Below are 12549 nucleotides of genomic sequence, written 5' to 3' on the forward strand. Positions count from 1 at the left end.
CAAAAGAGTGTTGATTGCAAAATTTTCATTCATCGTATCTTTAATGGATGGTGACAGAAAGCTGCTGGTTTGTACAGGCTTATGATAATGGTTCGTACAGGCTTATGATTCAAATATCAGGTGACAGACAATGCCTTCTCTTCTACTTGGCTCTAAAGGGCACTGAAGTTGTTGGAGTAGTATATCAGTGAGAGTTTTAGCCTAACACCTTCTTCATAAATGCCTCCAAAAGTAGCATTAGCCTTTGTTTAGGTTTCTATCTAGGCATATATTCTTGTCTTCTGAAATGGACATATAAGTTGCCTTTTTTTCTTTCTTTCTTTCTTTTTGTTTTTGAGACAGAGTCTCTCTCTGTTGCCCAGGCTGGAGTGCAATGGCATGATCTCGACTCACTGCAACCTCCGCCTCCTGGGTTCAAGCGATTCTCCTGACTCAGCCTCCCAAGTTTTAATGTGTAGAGAGGCAGCACCTGAAAGGTCTCTGTGGCTTCTAATAGTCCAGGGAGACAAGAAGTCAAAGAGGTCCCTGTGTGGACACTAGGAGAGGGGACAGGGAACCTCCTGGGAAGCAAGTCACTCACATGTCCAGGGTCAGAAAGCCCTCAGAGAGAGCAGAGAGTCACGAGGGTCTGTGGTTGGTGTCTGGGTTGCTATAACACTGTTTTTTTTTTTTTTTTTTGCAGTTAGTTTGCTAACGTCAATTCCGAGTTAGAGACACAAGACGTGTGGGCTAAGAGATGTCTCCATGTTCAACACACACTAGACAAACTTAATTATTTATAAGAGTCTCTATTGGAGCACTTCAGGCTGTGCAGAGGCAGCTTTTAGATGGTGAAGGCAGAGCTAGTTTTTTTTCAAAGGGCGCTGGAAAGATAGGGCTAGTTTTTGGATTTTGTTTCACATTTTGTTTTTCCAACAAGCTGGTAAATATTGAATTAAAGCATTATTTTGGGCCAGGTTTACATAGAGTGGCAATGAAACATTTCACTGGATAAAGGAATAGGGGGAAAATAGCCCCAGGGTTTCTTGCCTCTGGATTTGTAGCTTTCTTGCATCACTAGGGGATCGTTTCTGCAAATGGAGTGGGAAAAGCCAAAGCTTTGGAATAGATTCTAAGTGAATGGGGAGAAACAAACGTAGGGTGAACACACACACAAGCCAGACAGAACCTTGGTACAAAAATCAGATGCGCCATAAAGACTGTTTCACTTTAGGAATGATGTCTAGATTTGAAATGCTTGGTTTAAAACGACTATTACGTCACCGCCACCTGCTGGCCAGAAACGGTATTAGCTTAAAGCTCCATTAGAGTAAAGGGTCTTCTTGGGGTGGGGTAACTGATTGGGATTCTCATGGTTATTTTTATGTGGAAAGAGTCTTTCTCCGAGAAAATCTGCTTTTGTTTTTTCTTCTTTTGTCTAGAAAATGTTCTGTTATTTTTAAATGAACATTTTTAAAATTTATAAAAACATAGTGATAGGAAATTTTAAAAATACAGAAAAATATAAGGACTATCTATATTTACACATTTTCCTAGCATGGAAATATTTGAAAAAACTCCAACAAAATTGGAATTTATTATACATATGAATTTGTTTCATTTAGTTACTGAATTAGTTTTTTGTCATGAAATATTTTAAACATACAGCAAAATACAAAACATAACAGATGCCCAACTGGATTTAATTCATTTTTAAAATTTTGCTACATGTTTTCTCTAAAATTTTCTTTTGGAAAATACTACTTTACAGGTACAAATAAAATTCACATCTGTCCCCACCCTCATCATCAACTTCCCCTCATTATTCCCCAGATAGTACCACTATCTTAAAAATAATATGCAACTCTTTTTGTTTTTATGAGTTTTGCTTTATATGTTTTAAATTGTATACAATTGAGTGATACTCTATTCTTTATTCAATTTGTTTTTTTTCACTGAAAGTTATGTTTATGAACTTTATTTACATTTACATAGGTAGACCTAGTAGATTCATTTTTACAAATAGCTGAATTAAAAAAAATCTTATCTGGAAGTATTGATCTTTAACTGGAGAGTTTACTCCATTTACATTTTTTGTGAATATGTTTAGCTATATTTCTACTATATTCTTTTTGTTATCTGTTTATTGTGCTTTGTTTTAAACATTTTTGTTTTCTATCACAGGCTGTTTATTTAAAATTTTTTTCCTCATCTACTTGTTTTGAAGTTACGTTTCCTATTTCTTTTCTACCCTTCAATTTATACTATGTCTACTTAACAAGTCTAAACATAACAATTATTGCTTCTGTCTCCAGAAGAGTACAAAGACCTTGGAATGTTTTAAATTACTTTTACATTTCTTCCATCTTCTATCTTATGCTCTTTAGGATTTTAAATTCTTTTTGTTTTAAATCACTATATTAGCGGTGACATCATCATCACCACCACTACCACCACCACCACCACCATCATAATCATTACCAGTCAGTACTTAGCATTGAGAAAACGGCCAAGCAAATATGAAGCAAAGAAAGCCAGAATAGCAATCTTACTCCTTTTTGTTCTTTCATTTTTGCCTTGAATTAAGTCTTATCTATCATCTATCTATCTATCTATCTATCTATCTATCTATCTATCTATCTATCTATCTATCTTTCTATCTACCTATCTACCTACCTATATATCTAAAGGAACAATTTAGTCTCAAGCATATAAAGTCACAATGTGGCAGAAGTACAAGGAAAATAAATGAACCAATAATTTTAACATTCTTTTTGGAAACTAATAGATTTAGGAGACAAATAAGTACAAAGATATAGAAAATTGAATAACACAACCAATATTAGGCATCACATTTTATTAAATTTTCATCAGTCTGATAGTTGCTAAATTCTAACTTGTTTTAATTTGGATTTAAAATTATTATTGAGATTAGGTATTTTTTCATACATTTATTGGAAGTTTGTAGTCATTTTTGTGTATAATTAACTCCATGTTTATTGGAGATGTTTGTTTTTACTGAGTTGTAAGAACTGTTTGTATACAAAAATCATTAAATGTTTATTTGTTATATATGTTAAAATATTTTCAGATTTATCATTTGTCTTTTAATTTTGCCTATTCTTTTTCAGGGCTTATTTTACATTTTAATGTTTGTATACTGTATTCTAGATATCTTCTTTGGGAAAAGATTAGTTTTTTGGAAAGGATGAAAGAATGAAAAGATTAAAGAATGAAAAGGATAGGGTAATGAAGGGATCAAATGAGAATGCAGTAAAAACTAGAAAGAAAAAGAAACAAGAACCTAAAGAATAAGAAGAGGAGGCAGGTCGGGCGCGCCTGTAATCCTAGCACTTTGGGAGGCCAAGATGGTCACCAGGTCAGGAGATCAAGACCGTCCTGGCTAACACAGTGAAACCCCATCTCTACTAAAAAAAAAATACACAAAAAATTAGCTGGGTGTGGTCACGGACGCCTGTAGTCCCAGCTACTCGGGAGGCTGAGGCAGGAGAGTGGCGTGAACCCGGGAGGTGGAGCTTGCAGTGAGCCGAGATTGCGCCACTGCACTCCACCCAGGGGGACAGAGCACGACTCCATCTCAAAAAAAGAAAAAAAAAAAGAAGAAGAAGAAGAGGAGGAGGCCTGGTGCAGTGGCTCACACCTGTGATCCCAGCACTTTGGGAGGCCAAAGCGGGAGGATGACTTGAGGTCAGGAGTTCGAGACCAGCCTGGCCAACATGGCGAAACCCCATCTCTACTAAAAATACAAAAATTAGTTGGGGCTGGTGGTGCTCACCTGTAATCTCAGCTACTTGGGAGGCTGAGCAAGCAAATCGCTTGAACCCGGAGGTTGGAGGTTGCAGTGAGCCGAGATTGCTCCACTGCACTCCAGGCCTGGGTGACAGAACAAGATTCCATCAAAAAAAAAAAAAAAAAAAAAAGAAAAGAAAAAAGAAAAAGGGAGAATAAAAAGACATAAAGGTCTGGGACCTGCAAATAATTTACCTAAAATGATGAATGGAGTTCAAATATGAAGTGACATTTTTGGAAAGCAAATTATAAACTTGTGAGTAAGATACATTAAAAAACAAACAAAAATACCCCTTGCTGCCTAGTCTTGGAATTGGAAAATAGAATTGGACAAAATATCAGAGATCTCCTCTTAAACTTGGATTATACACACATTCCTTTTCCTTGACTATCTGATCTGATGGAGCAGGATGCTAGGTCAAATTTACTCCTTTTGGGAAACCAATATATGAGGAGACAAAGTCAAAGTTTTATATGGTATTTAGAGAAGTCCTTTATTTTTTATTTCATTTATTTTTTATAGTCTCATTTTGGAGTGGACAGCTACTGGGATGAATTGAAGAATTCTGAGGAGAATGTTTTAGACTCATCAGCAACTTCTTGGTTGTTCCTGATAGAGGACTGTCGTTTGACACACTCACAGTAGACACATTAAGATCATAGAATTACAGTAGGATAGCCTGGAAAGCTCTTTAGAAATGGAATCATCCGACCTTCCCAGATGAGGAAATGGGGATTTGGAGTGGTTCATGGTTTGTAACCCAGTACTCCCCAGCTTGTCCTTCAGAACATGGCCAATTTGGAGTTCTGGGTTAATAAAAGTGCTTTTGTGAACTCAAGGACAACCCACACATATCCCTAATAAATGAAGGCATCTCTCATCAGAATCATAGGCACACCTTGAGATCTGGGGAGAGCACTGAGCTGGGAGTTGGGGGATTGGTGTTCTAGTTCCCCATGACCACCCCCAGCTGAGTGACCAGGAGACTCATCTGCCACAGGAGGCAGTGGAGAGTAGACCCCTGTTCTCTCCCCCTCTAACATCACCCATGTCTCAGCTCCTGCCTGGGGTGACAGGTACAGTTTCCAGTGCACGGTCTAAGGCCTCAGGACTTTATCCAGGGGTCTTTGCTACAGACTGGTTTGTTCTGTAGAGCAGAGATTGGATATACAAATGAACAATTGATGGTTCATTTATAAAAACAAAACACTGACCCACAACCTGTAGCCACCTGCCCAGGAAACCAATCCCTTATCTACAATAACCAGTCTGGGAAGCCAGCCTGCTGTAAGCCAGGTTTATGGGAAGTCAGATTGCCATCTCTAGTAACAATCCAGGAAGTCAAACAATAGCTTCCATAGCAATCAGCCCCAAATGGCCAAGACTTGATTAATAACTGATAGCCTCTCTAATTTTTGTCCCTACTTCCAACTTAGTACCAATTAGACAGAGCCCACCATGCACCCCTAAACAATCCCATGGGATGCCCTGTTCCCGACACCAGCAGCCTCCAATCAGGGCACATCTAAAGCCTTTCCCCTACATTTTATCCCAACAATAAAGCTCTCCCACTCCTCTGCCTGCCTTTAGGTCACTGCCATGTGCAAGTGACAATGGCTGACTCCCTTGTTGAAGCAAGCTCTGAATAAATAGCCTTTGCTGTTCTCATTTGGTTGGTCTTTGCCTCTTTCCGCCCAGCAGTAATGCAGGGATGAGACTAGAATGCTGGGCTTCGTCCACCCCAACCTTCCTCTTGGCCCTTGAGGGTTCCAGTAAGGAGATCAGAAGCCAGAGACATGTGGGCGCACAAAGACCCCTCCCTCCCACACCAAGACCCACCCATTCCCAGCCTTCAAATCTTGTTTTGTGTGGTCTCCCCGGTGACTAACCTCAATGTTATTGACAATGACTGAAAAAAGACAGTATTCATGGAATAGAAAATCTATGTAACTTCAGCTTGGGTCTTGCTGCTGGCAGTGTACTTAGATGTACGTTTTCAGTTAGTTTTGTCACCTATGAGCTAGAAAATTGCAGCATTGGGTTAGGTCATTGGAGTTGGGTCAAGATTCTGTTTGAGAGCAATTGAGTATGAAATCTGTTCCAATTTGCTCAGACCCAGGTAATTTTTTTTTCAACTTGCTTTTGCTGATAATAAGTAATTTAATATTTGACAGCAGGGGAATGTGAAAATGTAAAAAAAGATGTATTAAAAAAATTAGACTGGGCACAGTGGCTCATGCCTGTAATCCCACCAATTTGGGAGGCTGAGGCTGGTGGATTGCTTGAACCTAGGAGTTTGAGACTAGTCTGGACAACATAGAGAGACCCTGTCTCTACAAAAAATAAACACAAAGCATCCTGGTGTCATGGCATGCACCTGTAGTCCCAGTACTCAGGAAGCTGAGGTGGGAGGATTGCTTGAGCTCAGGAGATTGAGGCTGCAGTGAGGCAAGATCGTGCCATTGCACTCCAGCCTGGGTAACAGAGCAGGACCCTGTCCTGAGAAAACCAAAACCAAAACCAAAACCGAAACCAAAACCAAAAAAACCTGTTTATTTACACAATGGTCATTGAACTCCTCCTGCCTGCTAGGCTCATGACTTACTATCAAATTAGATTTTCATCATGTCTATGAAAGCACAAGTTTATGCAGATGCAATTGGGTCATTTTTATCATTTTCTTTTCACATATTCTTTTATGTAGTTAAAAATTGATTGAGTGACAGAGTGTTGGATGAGAAAAATGCCTGGAGTGTTGGTTTTTTTGTTCTAGGTTTTTTATGTGTGTGTGTGAGTTTGACCACCTGCATCTTCATTTTCAGGGATGTTTATTATAAAAGTACAGTTCACCGGGCCTCGCTTAGATCCACGGAATTGGAATTCTGGGGATGGAATCTGCATTTTCTTTTTCAGGCTCCTCATGTGAGTTCATGAACTCAGTCTATGGGTTTTATACCACATGGCTTCTGTGTTATTGGATGGAGAGGGATTCTATTATGGATGAAAAAAACTCAGAAAAGGAGGTTAAGTGGTCCGCTAAAGGTCACAGAATCAGTTAATAGGTGGTTGTAACACACAAAACCCAAGGAGTAGAATGATAAAGCGATTTGGATCTGTAAGTCTCTCTGAGGCTTTGGGTCAAGTGCCTAGTATTTGCAACTCATAAAATAAATCACTTAATAAAACAAGATACTGTTCTCAGTCAAAAGCTTATTGAATGGGGTGGAAAACCTGGTGCTATTTCTGGAGCTTTGGTTTATCTGGGTGTGGCTCTTGGGCAGTGAGGTGCTAGGGTCTTAGAAACCTGGGCTCCAACACGGACCCTCACTCAGGCGGGCTTTCTTAACTGAATGAAGGAACCAGGACCTCTGGTTGTCCTGTTCGTAAAGCAGTCAGAATAATGCCTCTCCCTTTCCAAAGAGAGTCAAGGCAGTTACAGCATCTTTGAGCAGAGTTTTCAACAACATCAGTTCCCCCTGTGGTCTGGGGGATTCTGTGGAGGTTTAAGCCATAGCAACCCCCTCCCCGTTTTGGGGAAGTAACTGAATCAGGAAGACTGTTTTAATCAGAATGATGCCCCCTCTTCCTTCCTCTTCTGTTTATGGTATTTGACTTTAATTAATTAATTTGTGACCGGGTTTCTCTCTGTTGCCCAGGTTGGAGAGCAGTGGTTCACTGCAATCTCCACCTCCCAGGCTCAAGCCATCCTCCCACCTCAGCCTCCCAAGTAGCTGGGACTACAGGTGCACACGAGCACGCCTGGCTAATTTTTGAATCTTTTGTAGAGAAGGAGTTTCACCATGTTGCCCAGGCTGGTCTCCAACTCCTGACCTCAAGCAATCCTCCTGCCTCAGCCTCCCAAAGTGCTGGGATTACAGGCATGAACCACCGCACTGTGCCAACTTTATTTTATTTTATTGCAATCACTTTTCAGGGCCAATGACCTTCTCTGGGAGAGTGGGGAGAGAGCTGAAAGGAAACACTTTGGGTGGGCTGCCTGCCGAGTTGAGGTGTTGTTCCCTTTCCAAAGCAGCCAGCAGTTGCTGCCATGTCACTGCACCCTGTAAGAGTGGCCCCTGGCAGTTCAGAGTCTGAGTCCCAGGCTGGACTGGTCCCTGACCCTACACTTCCCACGCTGCCATTCCAATGAACACAGTATCAATGGCCAAATCCAAGCCTTTCCACAAACAGAAAATAGGTAAGATGAACACTGCATTTATGTAGAACCTGCACTTTATTTAACAAGAATTGTTTTTGTAAACTGTAGTATATCCAGAGAGACAAACTTCTTGGGTCCTTCTTGCCTGTTTCATGTACTCTGGGTTAGAAAGCCACGTCTGCCCAAATGAGGCAGGTCTGTCTCCCCATCTGCAATGCTCCAGTGCATTTGGTGCTCACCTACCACAGATCACATGTGCTATACAACTGAGTCCTAATGAAGGCTTCTTGCTCCCCGATTACTGCTGACAGCCCCTTCAAAGAAGCAGGGTTTGTGCTGGTCCCTGTCTTTCCCCTTACCCTGGTTCTGCAGATTCTTTTCCACCGTTTTCATGCTGTTCTGGCTGAAGCAGGCTCTCATGGGCCGGGCTGTTTCTTTTTAAGTCTGTGACTGAACTTGCTCAAAGTTCCACATCTGAAGTCTTTTTTGTGGGGTGGACTAGGAGGCATTACTTCCTTCCAAAGTACTCTGAGAAACGCTAGCCACTAATTACTTATTAATAACCTGCCCAGTGCTGCAGCTCTGTGCTCTGACCCATGCCGACTGCTCGGTCAGCATTTTGGCCCCTGGAATTCTCGACTGCGCTGTGGTGAAGAGAGGCTAAACACAAAGCAAGACAAATAGAACAAGCCAAAGTTTCTTTACTCATTCAAGCACAGCTGAAAATTTAGAAAACACAAATGAGCTGAAAGGAGAGAGGATCGCGCTGCAGAAATAGAAACATCAACATTTTGGTCCACATCACAGGAGACCCTGAGGAACCTGCCGTCTGCTTTTTCCACATAACATGGCTTCTTGAGCATATTTTCAGGCCATTCTCTTATTTTTAAAACACATTAGTATCCCATTGTATAGACATTCTGTATATATCTGAGGGCTGTTGGACAGCACAGTTTGTTTCTGAATGTTTGGTATTATAAACAATAGTAGGGTGAACACCCTGTGGCTGTCTGCTTGCAGCAGGAGGGCTGTTTTCAATGTCTCTGTGGTTGGATTACATCTGAGCTGAAAACAGATTTCCCCTCTAGGCAGCAGCAACCTAGTGGGGATGTCATGATGTTCTCAGGTCACCAGGAAGCATCTTCCTGGCTGCCTCAGCCCAAAGGTGACCTGCTTAACCCTTTGAGCTCACCTTCAAGGACTGCACTTTCTCATTCTCACAGTGATTCCTGGCCACACATCAGAGGAGGTAGGAAGGGCAAGCATTACTGTTAATTTTTAGGAGGAGGGAGCAGACACACACTAACTAAGGTGTACTTGATGGTGTCCATCTGATGTGGTGTGGCTGTGTCCCCACCCAAATCTCATCTTGAATTGTAGCTCCCATAATTTCCACATGTTGTGAGAGGAACCTGGTGGGATGTAATTGAATCATGGGGGCAGTTTCTCCCGCATGTTCTTGTGGTAGTAATTCTCGTGAGATCTGATGATTCTATAAGGGATCTTCCCTTTCACTTGGCTCTCATTCTGCCTTGTCTGCTGCCATGTAGGACGTGCCTTTTGCCTTCCACCATGATTGTGAGGCCCCCTCAGCTGTGTGGAACTGTGAGTCCATTAAACCTCTTTTTCTTCGTAAATTACCCAATCTTGAGTATGTCTTTATCAGCAGCATGAAAATGGACTAATACGCCATCCATGCACAGGTGAAACTTGTCTTATAACTTGTCTGCTTCTTCTTCTAACTGGATCCCCTTTCTCACCTGTGACCCGAGTTCAAGCCTGTCGCTGCCATAAGGTCCTGTTGCCATCCCTCACCTGGGAGTGATAAGGGAGGTCATTCATTATGTCACATCTGTCAACTTTTTTTGGCTCTGTGAGCTCCTCAACCACTCAGTGCCACAGGCATTGATGACTCCAGTAGAAGCTAAGTGACTGCCAATCTTTCAAATGAATTTTGGGATAGAACAATCACTAGTAGTCTTGCAGGTGACGAGTCTGTAATGGCTTCTTTTGGGTTTCCTAGGTGAAAAGTAGGCTTTTGGAAGACTTCTCTGTACACTTGGATGCCACTTTTTCTTCTTTACTTCATTGTAAATGTTTCTACCCCTTTCCAAAATCAAATTTGCCATCTACACCCTGGCATGGGGAGGCCATGTCAGCATGGGGCACAGGTCCTCACATGGCATTGGCAGACAGACACTTGGCCCTGCAGTTTGGCTTTTATTTGTTTGTTTGTTTGTTTATTTATTTATTTTTTTGAGATGGAGTCTCGCTCTGTCGCCAGGCTGGAGTGCAGTGGCGTGATCTCAGCTCACTGCAACCTCTGCCTCCCGGTTCAGGTGACTCTCCTGCCTCAGCCTCCCGAGTAGCTGGGACTACAGGCGCCTGCCACCATGCCCAGCTATTTTTTTTTTTTTGTATTTTTAGTAGAGATGGGGTTTCACCATGTTTGTCAGGCTGGTTTCGAACTCCTGACCTCATGATCTGCCTGCCTTGGCCTCCCAAAGTGCTGGGATTACAGGCGTGAGTTACTGACCCCCCAGCCAAGTTTGGGTTTTAAAATCGCTAAGTTAGTGGTACAATTCTGTGCAGGAAACGATCTCACTGGTGGTTTGGCTCCAAGCTGTCGAATTACCAGAGCGCTTGGCTGGTTACTTTGGGGTCTGTAAGGAGAGAGGGTCCCTGTGGTCGTTCCAGTCCACGTGTAGAGCTCGCCTGTGTTCTGTGTTTATCACCCACGTATTAAGTTTGTGTGTTACCAAGATGACCTCCTCAACAATAAAAAAAAATGAAGCATTTCAAAACTTTTAATGCCTTTCAATCTAGCAATTCAATTTCTAGGGATCTATTATTTAGAAATTAATCACAAACCACTAAATAAGTATATTCAAGGGTGCGCATGGTAGTGTTATAATACTGTTTTGGAGAGGGAGAGGAAGAAAATCAACAGGAGACAACTGACAGGACATCTAAAGGGGATTGGTTAAGAAAATCACGGGAAGCCAGAGCTGTCATTAATAACAATGCAGGAAAGGTAACTTGGGTACTTGAGGGAAATATTCAGAGTCTAACTGTGAGGGGAAAATGCATGGGACAAAACAAGTATAATTTGGTATATTTCTGCTATATGTGTAGAATGAATGAACACATGCCAATATGTGGGTATTAGTTGGAGCTGGCTGGAGGCGTATTTCTTCTCTCTCTCTCTCTCTTTTTTATTTTTTTTGAGACGGAGTCCCACTCTGTCTCCCAGGCTGGAATGTAGTGGCGTGATCTCTGCTCACTGCAAGCTCCACCTCCCGGGTTCACGCCATTCTCCTGCCTCAGCCTCCTGAGTAGCTGGGACTACAGGCGCCTGCCACCACACCCAGCTAATTTTTTGTATTTTTAGTAGAGATGGGGTTTCAACGTGTTAGCCAGGATGGTCTTGATCTCCTGACCTCGTGATCCGCACGCCTCAGCCTCCCAAAGTGCTGGGATTACAGGCGTGAGCCACCGTGTCTGGCCGTATTTCTTCTCTTTTATGAGTTTTTCCTCCTCTGGCCCCTTTTCTCTTCCTCCTGCCTCTTTTCTCCTCCTTCTCCTTCTCCTTTGTCGTCTTCTTCTTCTTCTTCTTCTTCTTCTTCTTCTTCTTCTTCTTCTTCTTCTTCTTCTTTTTTTTTTTCTGATGGGGTCTCGCTTTGTCACCCAGACTGGAGTGCAGTGGCATGATCTCAGCTCACTGAAACCTGCGCCTCCCAGGTTCATGCGATTCTCCAGCTTCAGCCTCCCCAGTAGTTGGGACTACAGGCATGTGCCGCCATGCCCAGCTAATTTTTGTATTTTTAGTAGCGATGGGGTTTCACCGTGTTGGCCGGGCTGGTCTTGAACTCCTGACCGCAGGCGATCCACCCGCCTTGGCCTCCCAAAGTGCTGGGATTACAGGCGTGAGCCACCGCACCCAGCCCTCCTTTTTCTTCTTTGTCTTCATCTTCATCTTCTTTGGCAGGTTTTCAGCTGTTGTGATTAGCAAGACCCAGTGGCAGTGCCTTAACCAGCATTTTAAACTCACAGGATAGAGAGGTGTTGCTTCCCATTTTCCTAACATAAAACAAATAACTAGTTGAGGTTCCCTAATTTGGTAGCATTTTAAACTTTTATAGTGCACACATCTTTGTTACTTCGTGTTGTCTACACAGTTTCAGTCTTTGAGAACTGGGGAGATAAAATGACTTATTAAAGTTGAAGGGGACCCTATTCCCTGAGCTCATAGCTTGGGCATATGGTTGCTGGGTCTTAGAGCACTGGAATATAGGTGGAATATAGGTTAAAATTCTTAAAATCAGAACTTTCTGGAAAACCAGTGTGGTTACCACCCATCTGTGGGCCCGCATTTCTCTCCAGCCATCCAGGGAAGAGGATGCTGGAAGCTTGTCCTGACCCCACCTCCTGCTGGATGGGAAAGTGTGCCTGAAAAATCTTACTCCCCATCGTGGGAATGTTTTGAAGTGAGGAGGTTCCACGGCAGAGACAGCTGGGAGAAACTGGTTATGAACAGAAGGCTCCTCCTGAAATCCTTTCCACAAAGCACACATGAGTGCGTGCATGTGCACACACACAC

The 12549-nt window shown here is 42.4% G+C and overlaps 1 long non-coding RNA gene across 3 annotated transcripts in view; it reads right to left on the reverse strand.

Moving 5' to 3' along the window:
- Positions 1-8486, reverse strand: part of LOC105479392 (uncharacterized) — a 57155-nt gene extending 48669 nt beyond the window's left edge. For all 3 annotated transcript variants that reach the window (XR_985867.3, XR_011626071.1, XR_011626072.1), the window contains exon 1: positions 8309-8486. This is a non-coding gene — a long non-coding RNA (uncharacterized lncRNA). The remainder of the gene's footprint in view (positions 1-8308) is intronic.
- Between the last annotated feature and the right edge of the window lie 4063 nt (positions 8487-12549).

This window comes from Macaca nemestrina, chromosome 7 (assembly GCF_043159975.1).
Source record: "Macaca nemestrina isolate mMacNem1 chromosome 7, mMacNem.hap1, whole genome shotgun sequence".
NCBI lineage: Eukaryota > Metazoa > Chordata > Mammalia > Primates > Cercopithecidae > Macaca > Macaca nemestrina.